General features: G+C 50.1%; 1 non-coding gene across 1 annotated transcript; it reads left to right on the forward strand.

Annotated features, from left to right (window-relative positions):
* The first annotated feature begins 3,352 nt into the window (after positions 1 to 3,352).
* On the forward strand, positions 3,353 to 3,426 carry TRNAV-CAC. The gene has a single exon. It is a non-coding gene; the product is annotated as a tRNA-Val (tRNA).
* The last annotated feature ends 3,810 nt before the right edge of the window (positions 3,427 to 7,236 follow it).

Consider the following 7,236-nt stretch of genomic DNA (forward strand, 5'->3'; position numbering starts at 1 on the left):
AAGAGAACTAAGATCCGGTTCCTACGCCACGGCCGGGCCAACCGCCCGGGAAAAACGTGATATCCCTCCAACAGCAACACAAAGAAAAGAGAAAGAACGGTAGCAGGAAATCATATCGACATGGAGGAAGAACAAACAATGTCTCCACACAACCACCACCCATCTGAGGTCCAACCCGGCCAGTGTCGAACGACCTCCAGAGACCATAGCCCGCGACTTCGACGAGATCCGGGGATCCTCCACCATGTTGCCTCCTAGACGGAGGCAAGAGCCCCGCCTGTCCGCGAATGGAGCCCGTGATGAACAGCCTCATCGGCGTCCCCCTCAACCCTAACCCTACAGAGAACCCACCCAACGCACAGATCCGAGGTTCCCCCTAGCTCATGTTGTCGAAGCGGCAATCAAAGTTGGGCGCGACCGGCAAAGTTGGCGGCCGCCACGCATGTTCGGACTGCCTCCAAACCTTCCCCCGATTTGAGGATGATTGTGAAATTTCGAGCATCCGAATCGGTCCGGACTGATTTGATGTGCTGCGGTGGATAACTATAAGTGTCCGAATTGTTCGGTCCAACCATTTGCAGATGAATAAGTGATCCGCGTTGGAGATGCCCTCGGCACCACCACTATTGTGTTGCTGGTTGCCGCAACGGCTTCAGAAAAGAAAGTTTGTTGGTACATGGATGTTCGATTTTGGATTAAAAAAAATCTCTCTATTTCGCGAGAAAAATATAATAGTGACCGTCCAAGCGGCAGCCAGGGCCCAGGGGAGATGAACTGAACCTGACCCGAGCCGATCTCTGATCATCAGTGAGTGAGTGGGTGAGTGACCACTCTGCTTGGTCCGATCTAGCCGAGCCCAGCCTAGCTGCCCACCTAGTGCAGTGCAGTGGTGCCATGTCTAACATGCCGAGTAGTAGTAGTACAAAATTCTGTTTCCAATTAATTCAATCATTCATGATTTCGTGCAGCCAGCCGGACGTTTCAGATAAGAGTATCGTTTTTGGAAATGCTGATGCTACTTCTACGGGCAGGGAGCGAGGGACACATATATAGAGAAATCATGAGTAATTGACAAAAAAAACTACCACATTTCACGTATCCGTCCCATAGAACTACCATATTTTAAAAACTGATCAAAAACTCCAGATTAGTGCTAATTTCATGACAAAAAACTATCAAATTGAGTTGATGACCGTTTTTATGATTTTAAACATGTTTATGACATGTGGGACCGGCAGCAAAGTCAACTCTGTTTATTTTGACAGTGAAGTTAACCGTTATGAAAAATGAGACCAACACGTCATCATCAACCTTCTTCTTCCTTCCCTCCTTCTCTGTTTGACATTTCAACAAGCACCTTATGTGCATCGGGCAGCACCACCGTGCCGACGCATCGACGCTGGTGAGCAGCGGCAGCCCGTGGCACTGGCGACCTTCTTCCTCCTCCTCCTCCTGCTCCCTGCTCCCTGTTAAGTGATAGCGCCCCTGCCTACTGATGCATTGCTGCTGCCCCGGCGCCGCTGCCGACAGCGCCCCGCCACGCCCCGCTAGCTCCGCCCACTGTCGCGCTCCTGCCGTCGTTGATGCTCACCATGGCCGGAGCACCGCTGCCGCCCGCGCTCGCTTTCTTCTGGCCGTGCCCGCGCCGCACTCCTGCGACTCGCCTTGCCCCCATCGGCGCGTGCTTCGGCCGCGGACACCCGTCCGAGGGCTATCAAATAGGGCGCGATGCCGCTGGACGCGTCGTGGACGCCGGCCGCCAAGAAGAGAACGAGGAGGAGAGCGTGGAGCATAGGAGAGGAGGTGCCCATGTGCGGCGCGGGCGAGCACTGGCCTGAGGGCGCGCGGCGCGGGCGAGCACTGGCTTGAGGGCGCCGGAGCCGGCTTCTTTCGCGCGGAGGAGGAGGTCTTTGGCATGGACGGACCACTCCGGCGACGCATGGAATGCTGCTCCAGATGGTGGTGTAGGGGAGCACATGAAGTGTTTGTTAAAATGTCAGATAGGGAAAGAGGAGGAAGAAGAAGAATGACATGTGGGCCTGACCCGTCATCAGGGTCAACATGACAGTCAAAATAAACGGAGTTGACGATTTCCGCCAGGTTAGCCCTGACAAACGGGCCCTCTTGTCATAAACGTGTTTAAATTGTCTAAACTGGCCATTTTGTGAAAGTGGTAGTTTTTTGTTACAGAATTAGTATTAATCTGGAGTTTTTGGTCAGTTTTCAAAATGTGATAGTTCTGTGGGACAGATACGTGAAATGTTGTAGTTTTTTGTCGATTACTCAGAAATCATAGAGGTAGAGAGTTGGAGTCACAGAGGATCGGCGAGAGGATGGGGATACTCTTGCAGGGACCAGAAAGGGCGCACAAAATGGCAGATCAAGATTTCAGCAGCAACCATGCAAGCTCAATGAGCGATCCATGGCGATCAAGTTAGCAGCTGTCATTATAAACATGATGGGAATACAGATAACAGGTGTTCTCAAGCCGTGTTCAGGCGTTTCACGTTAGAAGGAATCGCAACACTGAAGCTCATGATGCAGCAAAGCTAGCTTATTCGCACGGAATTAATCCAAGCCAATATTCTGCTACTGCTTGTGCTACCGCTGAACATCAGCACTCGACATCAATATTCGCAGGAATTACCGGATGCAATGCAACATGGATGTGCCATTAATCATGTGTAAACTGCTGTTATATTGGATGAATTGGTGAGTAGTTCAAAAATTAAGAAGAAGAAAAACACTACCACTACTAGCGCCCAATTTGATGCTACTTCAGTTTTCGAAGAAAGAAAAGCTTGCCATTACATGCAATTTGGTCAAATTGTAGTAGCATCAAATTGGCTGCCGTAGCATAAAAAAGAAAATATTGTACTCCCTCCGTCCGGAAGCTTGTCGACAAGCTTTTTCAGATGGAGGAGGATCCGGGAGAGGACAGTGGGATGGGTGTCCAGGTTCTCCTCACCCAAGCAAAGTGCCCGTCTCTGCTCCGGCCACTTAAACCCATTCTTTTTTTAGCTACGTCGTACGGGTGTTATTATCGCTGACTAGTTTTGTGCTCCCGCTGCATCGCAATCGCATGCCTGGGGCCTATGAAATGCAACAATGCCACCGATCCCACTTTTGCTACTGGTGCCAGCCAGTTGACCGGCTTCTCTTTCCCCATAGTCTGATTGGCAAAGCCTAATCTCAAAATTCATAGGAGTATGTTTGACCGGCTTCTCTTTCCCCATAGGAATATTTACTACTCAGGTTTGAATCTATAGTAGTAACATCAACTATCAAGAGCATTCAACTACGAAGCCCCCTCCTGATATATCTACGTTACTTCTAAAGCCTAAACACAGATGTCTGGGTGGTGTAGTTGGTTATCACGTTAGTCTCACACACTAAAGGTCCCCAGTTCGAACCTGGGCTTAGACATTCCCTCTTTTTTTTCATTAAGCGTTATATTTGTTCATGTTTTTTCTTTTAAAAAATCCCTTGCAAAATGTCTTTTTAGACTCGGCAAAAAAAAGATGCGGCTTCCGATTACAGCGATTTTCAAAACCGTAGCTGCCGATTAGTAGCAAGGTAGCAAAACGAATGCGTTAGCTAAGCCGAACCAAACGTGTCGTTCGTCTGTTTACTCGGAAACACTGAACACGTCGCGAAGTCCAGTTTGTATTACATGTTGTAGGAGGTTCCAGTTTTCATGCGTCCCACAAGATCATACCCTTGATCTCAACCCCAGCTCCACAGCCAAACCACAAACGTACCAAAAATCAGGTAAAGCGAAGAAAAGAGAAATCAAAACCTAACGCGGAACATAAGAAGGTGAAATGACCAACACATACACCTAGACATAAAGGGAAGAAGGCGAACCAACCAACACATATCCAAGAAATGCCCCCTCCCCGGGAACCCACCACCAAGCGAACAAACCGGAGGGACGCGAAAGGGCGACGGGCCGACTATGCAACCGTCCAGTCCCTTCGATGATGAAGCAATAGGCAGCCGCTCCCCACGGGCACACCAACATCAAAGACTCGGGGAGAACGACGGTCGCCACTCTCAGCCACGCGCTACCAGAATGAGTCGACTAATGCATCGCAAACACACGCGAGACATAATGGCCATAAGCACGACGTCCACTAGCAATTGGGCCCAACACACTACACAAATGGGTCACTACCTTACAACCAGCCCCATACGTCACCTGCCGTCGGGATGCACCAGAAAGATGCATTCCTAGAGAGCTTAAGGGACGTTCGGTAGGCTGCATTACCCCAAATATATAGGCCCATTGGGTGCAAGAAAAACACGTTTGGTAGCGTACACAGAGGCCTGGCTCACACACGCACAAACTTTAAAAGCATTCCAGATCCTTGCTCTCTAGGAGTTCTAGAATAGGTCGTTTCCCGCGAGCCTGGCTAAGTCGAGCGCAAAAAGAGGGCACGACATACGTAGCGGTACTTGGAAAATCGGCGCCGAGATGGCGGAAGACGAAAAACGGCCAACACGGGATGTCGTGAAATCTAGCACCTCCTCCCCCCCCAATTTACTTGCTCAACTCTAGCGGTAGGACAAACCTTGCCTCAATTCTTACCAACACTGTCACGAGCAGATGTCGCCATGCCCAAACCCTAGTTTGGGCAGCGGCAACAAGGCAGTCGTATGTGAGGTCGTCTCAACAGAACGACATCACCATTGACGACTGTTACCTCCCTTCCAACTGGTCGTCGTGTCTATCCATGTGGTCGACCTTCGTGGCATCCCTTCCAGATGTGACCCTGCATCTCCACCACGCGAGTCATACCCTTGATCTCAACCCCAGCTCCACAGCCAAACCACAAACGTACCAAAAATCAGGTAAAGCGAAGAAAAGAGAAATCAAAACCTAACGCGGAACATAAGAAGGTGAAATGACCAACACATACACCTAGACATAAAGGGAAGAAGGCGAACCAACCAACACATATCCAAGAAATGCCCCCTCCCCGGGAACCCACCACCAAGCGAACAAACCGGAGGGACGCGAAAGGGCGACGGGCCGACTATGCAACCGTCCAGTCCCTTCGATGATGAAGCAATAGGCAGCCGCTCCCCACGGGCACACCAACATCAAAGACTCGGGGAGAACGACGGTCGCCACTCTCAGCCACGCGCTACCAGAATGAGTCGACTAATGCATCGCAAACACACGCGAGACATAATGGCCATAAGCACGACGTCCACTAGCAATTGGGCCCAACACACTACACAAATGGGTCACTACCTTACAACCAGCCCCATACGTCACCTGCCGTCGGGATGCACCAGAAAGATGCATTCCTAGAGAGCTTAAGGGACGTTCGGTAGGCTGCATTACCCCAAATATATAGGCCCATTGGGTGCAAGAAAAACACGTTTGGTAGCGTACACAGAGGCCTGGCTCACACACGCACAAACTTTAAAAGCATTCCAGATCCTTGCTCTCTAGGAGTTCTAGAATAGGTCGTTTCCCGCGAGCCTGGCTAAGTCGAGCGCAAAAAGAGGGCACGACATACGTAGCGGTACTTGGAAAATCGGCGCCGAGATGGCGGAAGACGAAAAACGGCCAACACGGGATGTCGTGAAATCTAGCACCTCCTCCCCCCAATTTACTTGCTCAACTCTAGCGGTAGGACAAACCTTGCCTCAATTCTTACCAACACTGTCACGAGCAGATGTCGCCATGCCCAAACCCTAGTTTGGGCAGCGGCAACAAGGCAGTCGTATGTGAGGTCGTCTCAACAGAACGACATCACCATTGACGACTGTTACCTCCCTTCCAACTGGTCGTCGTGTCTATCCATGTGGTCGACCTTCGTGGCATCCCTTCCAGATGTGACCCTGCATCTCCACCACGCGAGTCGGGCCGCCGTAGGATTTCTTCCCCCATCGCCCGAGCTGCCGCCTCCAATACCACCAGTCATCACTGTTCAAAAAGAGGAGGGGAAAGGTGATCATGAGGCATCGAGGAGGAGAGGAAGCAACGACGGCTCACAGGGGCACAAGAGTGTAGTGAGGGGGGGGGGAGGCGGAGAGCTGGGGAGAAGAGGGACGACAACCGCGGCGAGAAGAGTTGTGGTGAGACTGGACACAAAACGACCGATAGGTTTGCATCATTTTTTTTGCTTGCAAACAGACCCAGTTTCGAAGAAAACACATTGGAGCTCTTCTACGGCTTTATTTCGAGGGAGCTTAGTTAATTAGGGTTCGTCGACATGGTCCCTCCTTCCCATTATAGTAGTGTAGTCTTTTTGGGGCGGCATTTTCTTCCTCATTGTAGCAGTCTAGGAATGTATCTTTTCGATAACCACATTTTTTTTTCTCAACGCACCTTTTATTTGGCGCGGCGAACAAGACAAGCGAAGCATCCAGCCATCCATCCTGCTGTGCAACGTTGAGGTTACACTCCAATTCCACACGTCCACACCTACTATATTATGATTATATATTATTCTCACACAAGTACATATATACGTCGACCGTGGTCACTCTCTTGTTGTACGACGTACGTAGCCATCGATCGAGGCCACATCCCTAATTGACTGGACGGCTGAAAAATCTGAAAAGTGAAGGGCAGATTAGGAGAGGTGTCTACGCCATCAGCCAGCAGCTGTGAGCTAAACGGGGAGGATGAGATACAGATCGCATGGATGGCGACGTCGCCTTTGACCATGCATCGCCATTGTTCCAGCTACTTGATGAGCTAGCTTAGCAATGACCACCCTCTGTTTGAAACGCATCTAATCTAGTGCTAGCGCCACGCCGATTTGTTGCTACTGCAGTTTCAGAAAAGAACAGAAAAGAAAAAATATTGTAGGATTTTTTTTTGCTGGGTATGGGATTTTGTTTTTTGGATAAAAAACAATGTCTCTTGTTTTTTACCAGGCATTTTTTTGCCACATGGTCAACGATTTCAATTTTAATTTTACTACTAAGAAAAGGTAACTAAATAAATGGAATTTAATGGTGACGGGCAGAGGGAACGAACGCACGCACGCGTTCATGGGGGCCGTGTACTACTGGTACTGGAGTGGCAGTACAAGGGGCAGGTGCAGCCAGGGGCGATGCACTGAACCTGAGCTGAGCCGAGCCGAGCCGATCAGCGAGTGCTCAAGTGCTCTTGGTCCGACCTAGCCGAGCCATCCTTTTTTTTTGAAAGTTAGCCGAGCCATCCTGCCTAGCAGGAGTAGTACGTGTACTTACTGTACAACAACTGTACTC

Source organism: Triticum urartu, chromosome 6 (genome assembly GCF_003073215.2).
Source record: "Triticum urartu cultivar G1812 chromosome 6, Tu2.1, whole genome shotgun sequence".
In the NCBI taxonomy this organism is placed as follows: Eukaryota; Viridiplantae; Streptophyta; class Magnoliopsida; order Poales; family Poaceae; genus Triticum; species Triticum urartu.